This window comes from Bombus fervidus, chromosome 11 (genome assembly GCF_041682495.2).
Source record: "Bombus fervidus isolate BK054 chromosome 11, iyBomFerv1, whole genome shotgun sequence".
In the NCBI taxonomy this organism is placed as follows: Eukaryota; Metazoa; Arthropoda; class Insecta; order Hymenoptera; family Apidae; genus Bombus; species Bombus fervidus.
Genome location: NC_091527.1, coordinates 2458343 through 2478130, shown reverse-complemented (window position 1 = coordinate 2478130; position 19788 = coordinate 2458343). Strand labels below are relative to the sequence as shown.

The following is a 19788-nucleotide window of genomic DNA, read 5'->3' as shown; positions in this document are numbered from 1 at the left end:
CCACCTCGGCAACATACTCTCTTATCGGGTCATTACCAAAACACGAAGCTAAATGGTCAAACATTGAACCCTGATAATTTAGAGTATTAAACTTCAGTTGTAGTAAGCGTACAATAAAGTTATTAAGAATTATTCTATGCTCTCTGAAGTTACATACACAGTCACTGAGAACTTAATTCGTGACACTCTCAAGTAATCTCGTTTTCTCTCTCCAAGGCTCATAACTATCAAAATCGAACAGATTTTCTTACAAATCCTTTGACCTATCGCCGAAATCCTTAGATATTTAATAACTTAATACTCAGAAACAGGATTGAGGGAAATTCAAAATGCTATAAGATGAGAATAAAAATGGACAACGTAGACAGAAGAGAATCGCTAAAGGTTAAACGCGTGACTCTCTAACCATCGTGTAAGGTTAATGCACACCGTGGAACGAATTAGCGGTGCAAATCGGTGCCGTCTAAATCAGTAGCCGAGATCGGAATTAACGCCATATTTCACGGCCGGTCGGGATTATTCGCGGTACCGAGAGCGACCACGGGTACGCACACCGAGAGGCGAGCTAGTTCCTCGATAAGTTCATTCGGTCGAACGGTTGATAAGCCACGTGGTCAGAATACATTATAGACGCGGTGTGTACGTGTGTGTATGAATGTGTGTATATGTCGCGTTGTGCGCGCTTACCTACGCCGCCACGATATCATTAAAGCAGACCAGTTCAGATGCCGTCGCGTCGTCTCGCGCTCATGATCCCGTCTCTTTATCGACGTATCCTTCTTTCAGTTAAAGAAAGATTATGAAAAACCGTGATTTTCTATTCGATGCTTTTTCTCACGAAAGCTGTACAAGTTCTATTCGAAGATTACAAAAGTGTGATAAATGTACAACTGGTAAAAACGATAAGACTGTCTTTTTACTTGGTTTTACAATTTTTTGAATATCCCAAATATATTGATCATTGTCATATCAATTCTACTCTTGGCTTTCCACAAAACATCATGAATTTGAATCTAACAACTTGCTTCTCTTTTTAACTCTGTAAACACGCGAAAAGTACTCCATTTTAACGGGCACGTAAAATAAAAATTAGAAAATTACCAAAACTGAATTTCTACTGCAATCTCCAAAAAAGCTACCTAATCCGTAACACAGCTAATCATGATGCTCAAAATTCAAATCTTCATAGAATTAGAATAAAATGAAACACATTTTCTCAGAGTTTCGAAAATATTCTGCAATGATATTTGAGGAAATTTCACGGGGAATACTATCGAGGGAACCCGAATGGCAGCCGAGGCGAGCAGATGCAGTCGAATATGCAACGCACCCACGAATCCTGTGAATGGCGGGGCACCGAGGAACCGCGTCAATGAGCCGCGGCCATCAAACTGGTCAGGCACGTATCGCTACTACGTCGGGCCCCGGTGATTTACAACGTGTCACGCGACGAGAGTTCAACCGTGCAGGGTCAAACGAGGCTGGAGCTACACATCGACGTTCGTTTATGTCGCCCCGTCTCTCTTATCCCGACAATAACGAAATTATGCGTCGGAAGTGGCCTGTGCGAGACAAGCCTTATCCTTGAACTTTGCACGACGAATTTTTATGTATACAATGCGAAAAGCCATGAAGAAGACCGTGACCCAATGAAATTATCTTCTTTGTGGGAGATCGCAGACATCCTTTCCCATTGAATTAAACAGTACGCCAAGACTTCAAGGTGCACGCGTTCTGCAACCACTGGAAAATGGCGCAGCATTTAATTTCCACATTCTTGGAATCACGCTTGTATAATATATATTTGTTCCGTGCAGAAGGCATTAATCTAATATTTACACGCTCGTCGATTCGAATATAATTTTCTACAAGAGTGATGTAGTGTATAAACTTTACGTTTCAAAATATCATCGCATGTAACATATTTGTCTTTATTTATTTGCCTGGAAATATTTGAAAGTAAACACCTTCCGCATCTGATATCAAAACTTCAAACGATCTCGAGAATAAAGAAATTCATTATTTTCCATTCGTATGAAATCATTTGTATGAAATGCTGGATGAACTGTTTCAAGAAGTGAACTTCGGTAGCTTGAAGATGCAACGAAGAAGATTATTGACAGATCGATATTAAATTTAGAAGATAGTCACGAGGTCTAGACTTCTATAGCCATAGTTTGAACGAAGAGAACGACAATACGCGAAAATCGAAGCGGGCAATGAGCCAGTAGCGGAATTAAAATCAGTCCACCTGCTCGTTTTCCTTCACGGGTTTCTGCGCGTGACGCGTTTAATCCGATTTCGTGGAGAACATCGAACCGACTCGATAACTCAACGGCATCCAGGTGAGACGCGATTATCGAACTTTTTCCGTTTCCTCCATCTTCGTGAACAAGTATGTACGATGTGTTTCTGCCATATTTGGATAAAAAAGGATAAAATAATTTTAAAACAATACATTTTCTGTATATCATCATGTGTATATTAACGCAATTTCCTTAGTCGGAGAAGAGTAAGCGTTTAAACAGAATTTAAACAGAAAAAAAACTAAATTGCATTATTGAATTCGTCATCAGGTCTTTCCTAATGGTTGAATTTCCCGCGACCAGATCGGGAAAACCGATATAATGGTTAACGAAGTGTTAATCACTGAATAGATTAACACAATTGACGAATACCAGGAACGATATAATATAGTTCAATCGGTGCATAGGTAATAATTAGAATCAGCAGAATCTCACAATTGTATGATGCGGAGAGAATTCAATTTAAGCCAGTAATCTTGATTGTTCTTTTTTAGATGCTCCATTCTTGAACGCAGTGACGTCATTCTGAGAATTGGGCAGCCTCGTATCAAGGACGGATAAGCAACACGGTTTTTTTCCACTAGCTTTTGTCACGGGCCGCGAATTCGGCTTGTTACGTTCTGACGGCCTTCGAGTCGCGCGACCGTGAAAAAAAGAATGGACTAGATTCGAGATGGCTGCGCTATACTCCCATAGCAAGTACCGCTTTCGTTGTACGTTTGTTCAACGAACAACTCGCTGTCCACTTTGTGTGTTATAAAAATTTAACAAATGAAACTAAAATCTCTGTACAACATAGTCGACATACAAGCCAAACATAATCTTTAATTTTTATTTTTTGGCAAATATAGAAGAATGCTACTATTGCACAAAATGAATGATATAACCTTATAAATTTGAAGGAAGCCGGACAACAAAATAACCGTAATGATAACATTTATCACAGACTTCTTACATAAGAGAAAAATTAAAAGATAACCAGTTGGTTATCCACGTGGAATTCCACGCGGGGATTTGCAATTTCCAAGTCAATTTACATCGAAAAAAAAATCTTTTAGCTCGGCTTGAAGATAGATCTTCGATGAAGCGAGTCGAAGCATCTCCCGCGAACAATCGATCGCCGATCTACTATACAGCTCAGTCAGCTAACCTTGAATCGCCATTAGTTTGAATAAACGCAGGACTCTGAAAGCGCTGAGCGATCATCCGCGAACCGTTCACCTACAACAAGCAGCGATGATTCCAATTCCTCATTGTGCAACGCGAGCTAATCAGAAATCAACTCGACCCACGTGTACACACGTCCACAGATCGTATCACGGCGTAACGCGCCACGTATCATTCCTAGCGATTCCTGGAACTATCGGAGATCGGGACCGATAGCAGGCTTGTTAATAAGAGTTTCGAGGAACTCGTTAATCGACTAGCGTAAGTGTACGTTCACCAGCGACCAGCGGAGTCCACTTTAATTTCTAGGACAATTTAATTAGCCTCCAACGACCAATGCAACCGCACACGCCCGTACTAATAACTTCTTCATTTGCCTATTCCGCTAAACGACACAGACATTCTCTATAGACGTCGATTTATCGCGGAGTCGCGATAACGCGTCGCGCTAACGATCCACTTTCACCGTATCTCATATCCGCGTGCAACGTTATTCTAGCCATCGGGTGCCGCATTCTTCCAGCCTCTCCTTCCCTGTTCCACGAGGATCTGGTCTCGAGAGGTTCCATCGCTTGCGCGAGCCAAAGCCGATGCTGACGTACCGGCTCGAAGAGAACGAGGTAAGAAAAAAAAATGGAAAAAGGAGAGGGAAGAGCAGAGAGATGCTGAGAGGAGGAAAAAGAAAGAAGAAGGGTGATGGGGAAGAGGGGCGGGGGATGGAGAGAAAGAGATTGTGCCAAGATAGGCCGCCTGCCGCCGTCAAAACTGGTAGGCCTTGAAGAATTATGCGAACTATTCTTGCCAGTTTGTCCGCCGTGAATTTACGAACGGCGCGTTGACGCGCTTGCCACAGCCACCGCGCGGTCTGTAAACTTGAGCCTGATTGAAGTGGGGATCCAACGTGGATAGATACTTTCGCATCTCGATGGGTGCATCCCTCAGCGCCCATTTACGAAAGGACAGAATCGTTAAGGTTGTGCTAGGCTGCGGAGATTCGATTCTAAAACGATACGAAAGATACGACAGTCGATAAGTTTGACAAACGAACGACGAACGAATGATGAACACTCGTCGTGGCAACAGCGTGTATTCTTATTGTTGTCAAAGTTTAAATAAACTCGACACAATATCATGATAAATCATTCGCAAAACAGGCTCAGTTATTAGGAGCGGCCACGATTATCGATAGGAATTAATTTTAATTTTCATGAGAATTAATACGACCCAATATTGAAACGGAATATAACAACATACCGTGTCATCGTTAACTTTTAACACGGCAATTAACGTTTCCAACGGATGCAAATCGATTCGTTAAATGTACCTAACTCGCGATAATTCCTCTGCCATAAAAGCAAGTTCAATCGACCAACAAATCTGGAACTGAGATGGAATAACGGAATTAATATAAATCCTCATTACTCGCGTATCTGCGAGTTCGCAACGATAAGAATCGATTACGAGCCCTTTCTGTCTGTCTGTCTGTCTGTCTCTCTCTCTCTCTCTCTCTCTCTCTCTCTCTGACTCTCTCTGTTTCCCTATATATCTCTGTCTCTCTTTTTCTCCATGTTCGCTACCTAAGATCGCCAGTGGTCACTTCCTGTTCGCAACAAGCAGATCCACGAGTACACTACTTCGTTTACTCGCCACGAATGATTTATCTCCGATAACCGCCGCGATCCTCTTCGATGGATGCACGACGTGCAGCCTAGAGACGTTCGTGAATGCGTCGTTGTCTCTGCGCTTCCTTCTGCTTTCGTCGTGTACTTCGAATTGCGCAACGTGCTCCCACAGAAACGTGTCTGCTTCCTTCTCCCTCGTTTCTCGTCTTCGTCTCAAGCCGCGTGCTTCCGATGCCCGTGCATCATCTCGTGCCTCTCGTTCCCTTTCGCGGTCCCGATCCGGTAACGAAGAGATCAAGCCGCGTCACGCTGCGCTCCCGCGGAACTCCATCCACCGCAAACGGTGTGCACGTTTACCTGTCACTCGGTGATTTGCATCGAGCGTTACGTCAACCAGTCGATCTATCGGTCCGCGGCGAGCAAAAATGCGTGTTGCACGGGGGAACCTTGACGACCGGAGAACCGGTGACGTTCCCGACGAGCCACGAACGAACCGACGTACCTACGTCTCTCGTCGGTTCCGGTTCAACCGCCTCGTGATTGCTTCTTGATGACCAACCGGGTACGGCGCGTCAGCGTTCGAAATCGATTTCGATTTACTCCGAATACCAACGGCTCCTTCGTATTATTTAATTCGGATTTATACAGGAAAATATTTTGTTCATATTTACGTTTCTTACAATTACGTTTGTTCGTAGGTTTTAATAATTGGTCCACAGCGCCTATCGCTGATGGTTAACACGGTTAAGTACGAGTCGTCGAGCGAAATAGTAGTATACATATCATATTGCGTTTTCGGATCACCTCATTATATCGTATCATTGTTATATTACCATGGTTATTATTACCATCGCTATTATCTATACGAAAATAAATACATACATCATCGTAGCACATTCGAATTTTCATTCTAAAAGTCGATTCTTTGTCCGCTGAAATTCAAATTTTCTCGTGTAAAATGGTTTCAAAGGTTTTCCAGGTTTTACAGTTTCCGCGGTACCAGCAGCGTGAAAAGCGAATTTAAGACGCCGGCAGACACGGAATCCGGAGAGCCTTTAGATTTAGGGCAAAGAAGCGAAATCGCTCGTGGATGCGAAGCACGGGAGTCGCTAAAATGTCCGGGAGGAAGAGCGGTCGTCGGTGGCGGAGCCGTGCGCGCCATCACGTGAATTCTAAAGCGTCGTCTCCGTCTTCCCCGCCCCAGGACCTCCCCCTTTCCACCCCGAGATAGTTTTCTAAATGCACCGACCACGAGACGCACGAAACTCGCCAAATGTCCAGATGCCCGAGGATCTCGCCGACGGGAATTTCGAATGAAATTTCGATAGCGGACAGAATCCGAATTGAAACGACCGGTGACCTTGGCCGTTGGTATCCAATTATGGGTAAAATTCGCGGCCTGAATTTCCTTAAATCGTCGTCGATTCCGAATGCAGCGTACGAAGTATGACGACCAGGATTGCATTTTAAATTTCACGCGGTTCGGGGAAGCCACAGGACCACCATTCTTATTGTTTAAACAGGTGCAAGAAGTCTTGAGAAATTGCAGAATTTCCACGGCTATCTTTCAATCTTAATTTCGCACACATTATCTCTGCTAGTTGGAAAGTTAGTGGGAAATCGTGGAGTTGATGAAGAATATCGATCCCATTGGTTCCCTGCACGTTTGCTTGGAAGAGTTTACTGGTGAGAAATACTGGGTCAATAAGTTGCTTGCTTCGACTTCACCTTACTTAATAGAAACTTCAATCTTGTCACTATTATCAGATAATTTAGTAGTTATTTCAGAGAGAAAGAGGGAGAGGGAGAGAGAGAGAGAGAGAGAGAGAGAGAGAGAGAGAGAGAGAGTAACAAGAAGAACCATTTAACTCCAATAAAACGCGAAATGCAACGAAGAATAACGTGATCTTCTGTCGTTTAACGATCTGCTACAAAGCTGGAAGTTTTTAACGCGAATCGCCACACTTCGTTAACGTATCGCGAGAAGGGACGACGCTCATTATCCGTGACTGACCTTAAAGACTCACTGCGATTATCTTGCCACGGCAACGTCGTGTCACTTGGACGACGAGTGTTGCACGTGCATGAATCATTATGCCGAACGGGTCACAGGACTCTGTTCAAAGCGACACTTTCCACCAATCTTCAGACTTATATTATTTACGGTTTATCGCTGTGCCTAATATATGCATTGCTACCAGCATATCTCTCGACGCCATTGTAGTCGTTGCGGACACGTCGTTTGTTCACGCGTTGAGATCCTACCTGGTTGAAGTTCCCCGCTTCACCTCGACTAACTTCTCGGCGATCCGTCGGCCAACCGTTTCATAATTTTCTATTATTCCATACCGTTATCGGTGCCTAACGAGTACATGCGGCAAGCTTCAACGCGATAATTCAGAAAGAAGATAGGAGAGGGTAGAATTACACGAATCGAGGCCGATTAAGCGGCGACAGAACGTCCGCGAATGGCCGACGTTCCCTGTTTTTTCCATCCTTCGTCTCCTCCTTCGCCTTCCTGTCTCGCGTGAGAGACCTCGAGACAGCGGATCGTGTCCGGTGCAATTATCCCCCTTCAGGCCGGCGGGGCCGTTCCGTTCCCTGGCCAGTTCGTTCGTTCGTTCGACCAGGTCTTTGCAGAGAGGCGAACGCGAGCCGAGTGTGCTCGCCTATCGGAAGACAGCGAGCCGGTGGCGAGCATAGTGTGCACAGCTCGTCGAACAGCCACACGGCATTCCCTATTCCTCGCGCGGACGGCCATCGACAAAGCGAAACGTCTCATGAAATATTACACGGTGAGAATTTACGCGTACCAGCGGCCTTCCCTTTGATCAGAACCCGAGGAAATCGTCCGTTCCGGTCCCGAGGGGAACGTGGACCCCGAGCCACACGATGCAACAACATCGTCGTCGTCTGTATCGATTCGTTTACTCTCTTCTCTCCTTTTTTATTCCATCATCGTCGCGTGCTCCCTTTCCTCCCATCGTCGTTCGCTTCATGCGATTTTCGCGCTTTTTCCACAATACACGCCTTTTGTCTCCCTCTCATCTCTTTGCGCTACCACTTTCTCTTCTCTCTCCCTCTCTCTCTCTCTCTCTCTCTCACCCCTCTCTATCTCTCTTTCTCTCCCGCATCCGTGTCCGTGGACACGATCATACCTTATGTACAGCACGCCACCGTCATCCGCAGGGCGGACACTCGTTCGTTTGGTATTCGACGCGCTGACCACTTGCTACTTTCGTGTGGATCTGCGCGCTTCCCTCATCCCAACCACTCCGTATATATACGTGCCCGTCGTACTGTGGTCCACGGCTACGAGAGAATTCGCCTCTCGCCTCGATCCGACCGGCTGGGATCTACGTACGTGCCGTGCACCGAAGAAAACGTTTTTACAAGCCCGCTGAGAACCTTGGACCGAGGAAGTATATACATTTACTTGGACGCCGAGGTGGGTTAGTCGCGTAATTATCGATGTAGCTTTGTCCCAGGTCGTGGACTAATTGCAATTATCACGATTTCTTCACACGTTCTCCAGAAGTATTTATTTTTAACGAAAAAAGAATTCTTGAACTCTTAATCGCATCCAGAGGTCGCTTTGGACATAAACAGCTTCATAAATTCACTTTCAAGTAACGTCAAGAGATTTGGTGATCTTCTATTTTCCATTTTACAGTTACAGCTTATAGGTTTAAGTTTAAATCTTTTCTTAAGCTACTTTGGAATCTCGTTAGCCGAGTTTTATTTTCTTTACTATAATCATGGAGGTTTATTTTTCTATATATCGGGACCATCCTTTTCTTTAATCAGCATACATATAGTTTTTATCCTTGTTTCAGGAGGACGTGGATTAAAGTCGAATTGCCCAATGAATCGATACTTATAGAACAGTATTTGATTATTGTCGAAGATTGGAATTTAGAATGAATATTGGAATCTGACTCTTTGACATTTTTAAGGTGGCGTTTAGAGGACAATATGAGGAACTCGAGTATTTAGATACATAAGTAACACCGTGCGAAATTACAATTATCGTTTCTGAATCGAATCTGCTTTGCACCTATAAATATAATTTATAGGAATTTAAACGGGTCGATCGAATCGATCGTAACTCAAACGTTTACGACCGCTCCGTTCGATTCCTAGTCGCTCTGCGTAGCTATAAATTTTTCCCGCCATCCGATCGCTTGTTTATTTAAGCATCCGATCGCGAGCTGGAAATTAACAGACTCATTAGAGTAATTTTCGCGCTTTTTTCCGACATAGAAATCGAAATACTTTTTTCATCGTGTTCAATTGCAACCAAACAAATTTTCATTTCTGTATTAAACATATTTCTATTATATGTACAATTAATTATGAAAAAGTATTTAAATGTTTGCACAAATATCTTTTTTGTATTAACAAAAACTGCTTGAATCTTTATGAAACGGAAAGTAAGTATCTACAGTTGCAAGAATATAAGATATAATTATTATCAGAGATATTCAATTTATAACCAAATCTCTGCCCTTTATTGTACCAAATATTCAAATCTCCAAGCGGAGAGGGTGTGACAAGATATCCACATGCATATGCCTTTTCTATCAAAAATAAAAAAAAAAAAACTGCTCCGATCTATATAGAACCAAAGCAAATATCCATAGCAAAGAGATTAAGGCAAACCATCGGAGACACTCAATTTCTAATTAGAATTCTTCATTCATTGTTCCACCAAATATTTAAATGTCCAAACAAAGATCATTAAAAAAGACAAGTTAATCAACTCGGTCAATCAAACTCCCGTTCAAACAAAACCGACGGAAAAAAGAACCTGGCCACGATGATATCACAACTCACCCTCCACGGCAACGTTATGTGTTGCCGATAAGCGTGAATTTATCCACAGCAAAGAGCGGCTGCGATTCCAACTAGAACGTCATAGGAATATGATAATTGCACCACTAAATTCTCCATCCCGTTCGCTTTTTCATCGGGCAATTTACAATAACCGGCGGGAACACGATAAATCGCGTGACGCCGGTCAATAACACAGGCCCACGAATCTCCGGCGCGTTTACACGCCTCGGCCGGCGTGCACCGGGCCGCTTGGTTGCGTATTCTTGGACCAGATTCTGTGGCTTTGCGAGGACACGAAGCAGTTGATCGGGGGCCAACAGCTTATTAAGTTGCAAGACGCGTTCGAATCGCGATACCGGCGGTCTGCGATCTACTACGCGAACACCGCGACGGATGTCGTTAAACCGGTCGTCCGGCTATACGCTGCCTTTTCGGGTTTATGTTCCGCCGCGTGGCCGGATAAACGGTGCTAATTGTACGATAAATCGTCCGCTGAGTAGCCTTTTCCCACCCCTTCCACGTGTGGATGCTACATGGCTAAGGAGGACCAGGTTGGGTACTCGCGATAAGAAAGTCGTTAATTCCTTTATGGATAATGGAACCGATAGTGCGTTGCAAGCACTGTGCACCATTTTAGAGCAATCGTGGAGACGCGCGATTGGAGGACGTGGTCGGTCGAGCTGCAAGAACGAGGCGGATCGAGACCTCCATGAGAGAATGGAAGGGTTGTAAAGAGGCAGAGAAGAATTCTCGAGATGAGAAAGATTTGTGCGGTGTTTTTATAAAAATATTTATCGTATGGTTCTAATGTTTGTAATTCAGAAATCAACTGAACCGTGGCACAGGTTACGGGGTCAGAAGCTTCTACAATTTCCTTTTCTCTTTAATTGCAATAGTGGAATCGTGGAAGAAATTTACAAGATCTTAGATATTATAAGCTATTATTTGTACCCTGTGTTTTATGGCATTTATAACGTAAAATATATACTGAATGCAAATTAACAATTCTAAAATTAAATTACTTGATTCAAATTTATCTTAAATTATTGTGATCATCTATGACCTATTGACTTCAATTGAGGATTCAAAATTGCGAGAAAATGAGTTGCCTAAGAGTGTAAGAGCTGAAAGAAATTCTCATTGAGATCATATTACCCGGAAGACTGCAAATTTGCATAAATATGAACTTTGCCTGTCTCCAGCCTTCCCTTCCAATCATACATCGATAAACGATCGTATTGCACACCTGTCTGACATTTACGAATCGAGTTGCACTTGCATTCACTCAGCCACGACACATCAATCAACTGTAATTGCAATCGTTAGGCAACATAAAATTTCGCGACACGATTTGACATGGTCTTTAGAAAGGACCAAGTTTCCGACACGATCCAGCTCGAGTCCCGTTACAAAGGGCACCGAATCGACGAGGTAACCCGCGTTGTTTCAACCCACGCCCCCCGAATGAACGCTTTCGTGGTTAGGCAAAACAAGAATCGATCGATTCGACACAAGGCAGAAGACGGTCAGAGGAACTTCGAGTAACCATGGCCAAAACGACGGATGGTGTTCGCCCCCTCCCCCCATAAATCATATTAATAAACCGCACTGGCTTACTGCACACATCCTATTTAGCGGCGGATAGTCTACCTTCCACCTTTTTGAACAGCCATTTTCGTTGAATACACTCTATTTTGTCTACCTCCCTCTTTCAATCCGACGCTATGATGTACGATTCAATCTTAAGTGTAACATGTTCTAAACAAATATGAAAGTTACGTATTTGTATGCTTCATTTATTCTTGAAAAACATGTACTTCGTTTTTGCACTTGTACCACTTGCCCATCGATCTCCTTAATTGTAACAGCTATAACGTGTATTTGAGACTATGTTTTCAGGGACCAAAGAAAGTCAGCTTAGGAAACTGCAAAAATTTCAATCTGTCGCTTAAAAATTTGAACGCAACCATATTAGAAATGACTCGGTTCAAAGGCCTCCGATTCTAACCCCCCGAATCGTCTCACGGATCTCAAGTTTCCTTGACCATCGAAGCCCTTTTACGCGAGAACGGTCGCTGGAAAAAGCACTATCTGGCGCGACGGAGTTGCGCGTGAACGGCTGTCAGGAATTCCAGCGGGAACGGTATCAGCTGCGGCGATTCCAGGATCACCGGCGATCTCGGACAAGCCGTGCACCATTCAAGATCGATCGCCGATAAAGCCGGGCTCGGGACATTCCGCTCGGTAGCGGCTTCGAAAATCTGCGTCCGTTGGCGCGGAATGAAGCGATGCATCTTTCGAGCGAGACGGCCGATGCCGCACGAAATCCAGGGAAGACGCAGAAAAAGCCGGAGCACGGAGACGATACCAGCTTGAAAAAGAGAGTGGTCACGGGAATAGAGAGGAACAAAGATGAGAATACAGAAGCAAAGAGGGCAAAAGAGAGGGAACAGAGAGAAAGACAGGGGAGAGGATCACCGGGGCCAACGGTGGGATGCTTGATGGCGCGATAGTTCCCTAAAGACGGATGGTAGCCGAGTCATGATCGTTGAAAGTTATGCGTGCGTTCTTGCCGCGGCTTGGACCAGAGCGGAGCAACCGGCACGGACACGGCTTCCGTCTCTTTCGTAGCCAGATATTATCCTCTTGTAATCGCGGCCCCCGCGAAATGCCACGAACGCGGAGCAATCGTGCCGCGGACGAGGGGACTGGACGATGAGAGCTCCGTCGATCTCTTTTATACACTGTAGATATACGTGCGAGCATCCACCCAGGGAACTGATCCTCAAATATGCCCAATTAGCCCGGGCTGACATAATAAGTAGATAAACAACTCTAAATCCTCTCGCGCGGTGAGATCACAGGCGCGAAGTTTTTCTGAGGGTATCCGGTCTCCGTGACAAGAACAGACCACAAGGTGCTTTCTCTACTCTCTCGTTCTCGTTTCTCTATTTCTCTCAAGGTAGAGATCCCTGTTCTTTCTTTGTTTGTTTGCAGCGTTCAGCTGGTTGGTTGGGTCGCCTCGTGTCTCTTTGTGCCAGGGCGACGGTACTACTTTAGGGTCGATTTAGTCACCCGTCCGTCAAGAACGTTCCGGTTTTTCGCGGCGGTTCCACTCGTTTTGCCGGTAAATCGTGCCGCTGGAACTGTTCTTCTCCTGGGCCGGGCATGCCGATCGGACGGCCGACACGGAGGGCCTAGAGGGGGTCGGAGATTTATCGGGGAACAGGGCAGCCGCCACCGGTGCCCTGTCAAATTTGAAGCCCAATCGGACCGGTGATTATCGCGCTCGGGAACGGGTTTCGCGTTTCTCTTTTTCCAGCTCTGATCGCGAGATTTATCCGCGCTTTGCGATCGACTAAAGATGGGCCTGATACGAGCGAAGATAAAACGTTGAAAAATTGACAAAGTAGAATTAATTTCGTATAAAAGGTCGAAAGTAATATATATTGTTTGTATCCTATGTTAAAAACGTAAAAAATCTTGAATCTTGGTTTCCTTTGACTTCTAAATCGTACATCCTTAACTTTTCACAACTTTATTGCGCTGTTAAAATACTTTACTTTTGTTCTATGTTGGTACGCAGATATGTATAAAAAACACCAGCATACGTAGGTATAGTCTGAGAGTCATAGCTTTGACGTCAGCGTTACACTACGTGGTAGTTGAATAAATTATAAAGACTGAAATATTGTTACTATTCCTACAATGTCGATAGAGGACTGTCTTTCGATGGACGACGTCATCTTCGGAAGAATTGTTAAACTAAATCCTAGGACGCAACGAAGCGCTAGGGTTATCCTCTCGTATGTAGAAATAACATTTAAAGAGAATGTCTTGGACGATTTGAAAGTAAGATCTGTTGAAAACGAGCCGGTTATTCTTACGTGAACGTCCATGAGAGAGATCGGTAATTGCGTTCCTCAACCGATAATTAACGTTTTTAACAGCCTCCGGCTATCGAATGTCCGCACTTGTTTGATTTTCATAAGTTGTCGACTAGGTGTGCGCGAAAAAAAGAATCGTATCCTATCGTTCGAGGATCGTGCGCTGTTGATTCGTATGCAAACGTGTTCTTCTAATGAAATGCTTCTATCGTTTCTGGTTGCTCAACTTAAGCACCGATCGTTCCCCAGCCCCGGCAAATAAACAACCTTAATGACGAACAACGTGTGACCACGCTAATGGGAAATTAAATCCGCGAATCGTTGATACGAGGCTCTGGAAGAGGCTCGTGATTAATTTCGCGACTCGCGCATCACGAGCCTTGATCAATGGTAATTTATTCAAAGAACATATTGTTCGACACTAATCCTTCGACCGCATTGCTTTTCAACGGGTGTCTAATGTAATTTGGAACTCTCAAATTTAATGGATTCCTGTCACGAAGCAAAAATATGTACACCCCTGTCCCTTTATTCCTTTACAAGAATAAACTCCGTATCTTACATGTATCGCGCATTAATGCACAATAATATATCTTATCGGATGGCGTATTAATTAGAAACGAAGCCATTAAAATAAACGGTGGCAAGTATTTTCTTTTTAATCTTCTTTTTTTTAACAGATGAATTAACTTGTGCTTTTCATTAGAAACGAAATTAGTATCGTAAAGTAATATCTGCATGAATCAGAATCAATCCAGTTTCAATCGAAAATTAATTTCTCAAATGCTGCATATCGCAAACTGATTCACAATCGATAAAAAGGATCGTATTTCCTTCAAAGTAGAGTCACCATCTTCCGCCATATCAAATAGCGAAGACGAATGATGTAAACGAAGCATTCGAATTGAGTCACGTTATCGTCGCGCGATTAAACGCGGTCGCGCGTGCTATACGCGCAAATCGAGGCAAGTTATTACGGTTAATCTATGCCAACCTCTCCGACGACGAATCGGCGTGGTTCGTCGGTCTCCACCGTTTCGATGGCTTCGACGCAAGTTGAATCGTAATGTCGGCCCCCTTCGAGTGCCGGGCCCCTTTCGCACGGCATACGGTAATACGGGCGTAGATTTAATAATGGAATGCTTAGCGGATCTCGAGCTAACGCGTTGTAATTTTTGGAGAGGAGAGAGCAACACGGGAGGGATGACTACGTGAGCAGCATGTGTGAGGAGTGTCGACGCGAGACAACCCCGTGGAAAACCCTCGACGAGCACGTAATCTATTTGTTGAGCGACCGCAACTTCGTTCTCTCGGGAAAGATGCGTACGTCCCAGCGGGGCGTCAGTGGAAGACAGACGCGAAAATTGGAATCATTTCGCTCCTTTTTCGACGTTCAAAATTGCTGTTTCATATTTTTTATGGAAAAGTAATAGATTTTATTTTATCGAAGATCTTTTGTTCTTGCAAAATGCTTCGAATTTCGATTTACGCTTTGAGAAGGTATCCTTATTTCGAATATCTTAATCTTCTATGGAGCTGATTGGTAACTGAAGGATTAGAAACTGTCAGATTTTTTACTTATCTTTTAGTTCTTTTGAACTCTAGATATTATTGAAAGTATATTATTTTCATTTGAGATTATCTTAAATTACATATGTATTCTAATATTATATTTTTTAATGGTCATAACATTGTCTATTGACTATTGAAATAAACTTACCTATTTTTTATTTCGAGCGCCACAGTGCTATTTCATTTGACTAAAGACCGTAGGTATATTACGTACATATATTCCAACTATAGAGGTTATTAATTACTCGCTTTAAGCAACCATGTTCGTATCAAAGCATCTCAGAAACTTCCCTTCGATTCAACCAAATTTCTCGATACCTTTATCGCCTACTAAATATTACAATGCGGGCGAAGGCGACTTCTTGCGATCGTTTCGAGCATAAGCGGAGCGAACAATCGTTTAAGGGACCGTTCGGGGCACCGGGAAACTCCGCGATGCCTCGAAACTGGTAAGAATCACTATTAGGGACAAATCCGGCGGGGACCGAGCGATAGGAGCGCGAAGGGAAATCCTCGCTACGAACGACGTTAACCGGCTCGTATCCATTCCTGGCCGATGTAAAACCGACTTTAATACTGTCGTATTTCCGCTCGTAAGAATCTGTGTATCTCGGGGCCGTTCACCGAGCTGTTGCGGTCTGCCGTTCCATCAGATCCGAACGTCTCAGAAGAGGCGTACATCCGTTCGAATAACTTTCGAAAGACCTTATTGTCGTGCGAATTTATGACCGCTTTTTTAAGCCGTAAACCAGAAGACGTTTTCATGATTTTCAAAGTCTCCATCCAAGAATTATAGTACGATGTTAATAAGGAGTTAATTATTTTCAATCGCGAAGGCACCGCCAAAGACATGATGTTAAAACGATGTTTTAAGTAATCCACGTCTGCCCTTATCGTAGTTCTTATTACCAACATCAACTGCGAATAATTTTGAGAAACACCATTTCTTATTATCCGAATTACCAAACAATCGGTAATTAATTGCCGAATATAATGATCGGATTAAACCGGATTGTTGGTTAATCTTCGACGCATAGATTTATACGGAAGCAGGAAATTTTACAGGTTTCTAGGTGGAAGGGTAAAGAAGAGAGGCGGAGGATCGGCTAGCTAGTACCGAATAAAGTTTTACACACGTCGAGCGCCTAGTAGATTTGCATTCTAATTATTGCATGATCTGACACACAGGCGGCTATTATCCGACCTGGCTCGAGGTATCATGAAAGGAGAAGGAAGCACGAGGAACGAACGGAAAAGTTGAGGATAGACTGAGGTGTCGAAGAACGGTGACGGGTGTATGCGAGCCCGTATTCGAGGTAAAAAGAGGCAAGCACACACACACACACTCTCTCTCTCTCTTTCTCTCTCTCTTTCTCTCTCTCTCTCTCTCTCCCTTTCTCTCTCTCTCTCTCTCTTTCTCTCTCTCTCTCTCTTTCTCTCTCTCTCTCTCTCTCCCTCTAGCGAGTATAGGATGCTTATCTTATCGGTGGGCCGATGGTCCTTCCCAAAAATCATTCCCATTACGTCAGGCTCCATCGAAGCCCGGTAGCCAATAAATACGTGCCCGCACCACGGGATTAACCGCGTGCCCATAAAATTTAATTTTCCTCATTTACCCTGGCTACTGAATTTTTTAATTAACCCCACCATCCCATCCTGGATCCTGGGCCATTTCCTTAGCCACCCGGCTACCCTTATGCAGATTTTATTGCACGTTAAAATAATACTATGTATCAGTTTGTATCGTTTGAAGAAAGTGGTAATACGGTAGACGTAAAGTGGAGATTCGCCGGTTACACAGGTGTCTTCGGAAACGACGATCCCGGGGAGGAAAGTACTTATGAACATGGTTATGCCATGTTGAGTGTGAACGCGCCTGAATGGAGTTTTAACGTCGATTCAGGTTGTTATTCAGTGTACATAATGTCAGCATTTTTCAAATTGCCTTCTGCTTCAGATGGCTTCAAGTGTTCCGCTTATCGGCTCAGATTGCTCATTCCAATGCGAATTATGCGTCGCTAAATGCTTCGATTCGTTGGCTTACTGATAAGCTGTCCATACATACAGAATCAATTTCTTTCACCCTTGTTTTATAGCACTCGGTGTGTTAACGCTTGGTACACGATATTGCTATTAGCATGAATGAAAATGAGGGTGCTTGTATCGTTTATGTTTGCATAAAGAAGAAACTTTCGGTTGAGGTTAAATTTGAATAGAAAAAAGTTGAATACATACTATAAGAGAAGCAATAATGAAAAATACTTTCCTCGAATTAATTCTATGGAATAGAGCATAATTTTCAACGAGATTCTCAGAGGGCAAGACTCTTGTACAGCTTTCCCAGGATCATTAACATCAACACCTGAGATGGTCTTTTAATTATCCTTGGAGTGACGGGATGATCGAGTCGCGAGCGATTCGACACAATGCAGACGAGCTCGCGCTGGCATCGATCTAACCTGTCGCTCCCACAAGGGACACGCGGGACCCGTTAATGAATACTTAGAAGCATGGCCGGTAATTACACTTAAACGCACCACATGGCGAGCGTATTTCGCGCTGATTGCCGCATATGTCTGTCAAAGGGACTCGATCAGAACGGTGAGAAGATCGTGGAACGCACAATGCTGGACATTATGCGATTCAGACGCGGGGTAGCGTGCTTCAAAAATTAAGTCTCGTCGCTACTAACGTCTTTCTGCCTGATCTTCGTTCTCCTTTCCTTTCTTCATTACTCATCTTCTGGTTTCTTTCGTTCTATCTTTTCCTCTATCCTTTTCTTTTCGTCTCGTATCTCATCTTTCCGACGTGCTGTTACGCTGCACGTGTGTGCAACGCGGCCAGGGATCGTAAAAAAATGCAACTAATTAACGACCAAAAAGTCGGCCCAGCGCGGATGTTTTTTGCTTTCAAGAAGCAAGAGAGACTGAAGTCAACGCTTTGAATCTTCTCTGGATCTCTCCTCCTTTCAGCCGCTTGTACACCATCTTTCGACGTGTACGCTGATCAAATTCGATCGATAACCCTTCTTCGTTATCGATTTGAATTTCGATATTTGTGCGAAACAGGTGCGAAATTTTCAAGTTCTCAGTCATTCGTTTCTTTGCGATTTTACTCGTTTTAAGGACAAGCGAAAATAATCGAAATATTCGATGATTAGAAGATTTATCATCATAGAACGAGGATGATTCCTTATAAAGTAAGGACTAAAGTAAGGTCAAGAGATTCATAACTCGCAGATTGTGCCAGGACTCGTCCTTTTTCCACACATTTGCCGTCACAAAATTATTACCCACGCAATCCGCCTTTTCTATTCTTCGAGATTACCCGCGGCACCGCGTCGTCGTTATCCGGTTCGTTTCACCGACTGAATAATACAATGCATAAATATTTATAGGCGACCACGTTCCTGGGCACCACCCTTAGCCATTTATATATTAATTACTTCGCGCGACCGCGCAATGAGTCTGATATACGACCGAATGAATAATCCGCGATAATTCGTGACTCGAGGGCGTTTCTTCCCTGAAGAAGCGCGAAAGTCGCGTAGACGACGCATCGAACATGCCACATTGTGCTCGTAGGAACGTTCAAAGCATAAATATTCATGGATAAAAATTCATCGACGTCAAAGATTCGACGTATCGTTATTAAAGTACGGGATCAACGGAACTGTTCTTTCTTACCGAAGCGTCGAAAGACGCCACGAGTGGAAACTTGGTATACTCGGCGAATATACTTTGTGATCGACGCGCACAGGTCGATGGTTAAAAAAATATGACGGCAAAACTACACGTTACTATAACGAAGAATGCGCCGGCCGATCTGTCGCATACATATTTATAGGAATCGATTCGGGCCCGTACACATTTTACAGTTTACATATTAATTACATCGTTAAGGATTCCACGGTGCAGCGCGACGCACGGTAGATTACGCTTTTGATATACGATTTAGTAAAATTAGCATTCAGCCGCGATGCTGACGAGCGCGACCGATACCACACGCGTCTGAAAAACCTATTTATAAATGCGGCGAAACCGGCCGGGAAACGGGCCAGGCGACAAAAATCGTATAACCAAAGTCGATGGAATGATCGAAATCGAGAAGTTGCGTGTGGTGGCGATTGAAATATTCAGCATAAATACGAAATTCTGACAGAGATTTCAAATATTTGGGATCAAATCGATCGACTTTATTTCTGTGTCAGATGTTTAAAATGGTGATTTATGTTTTATTTTTCACAAATCAAAGGAATCTGTAGAAATCATGTAATTCTGGAATGTAACAGAAATTAGAAGTAAATTATCGACACCATCTGAAATGGAATTGAAATCGGAATAATATAAATTTTATTAAGATGATATGAAATAAAATTGGGAAGTTAATGACATATGA

General features: G+C 43.6%; 1 protein-coding gene and 1 long non-coding RNA gene across 9 annotated transcripts in view; one reads left to right on the top strand and one right to left on the bottom strand.

Annotated features, from left to right (window-relative positions):
• Positions 1-19788, bottom strand: part of Hth (Meis homeobox homothorax) — a 507314-nt gene that overhangs the window by 265480 nt on the left and 222046 nt on the right. The gene's annotated exons all lie outside the window — the stretch shown is intronic.
• On the top strand, positions 2566-3089 carry LOC139992467 (uncharacterized). Its single transcript, XR_011801117.1, has 2 exons — positions 2566-2713; positions 2801-3089. It is a non-coding gene; the product is annotated as an uncharacterized lncRNA (long non-coding RNA).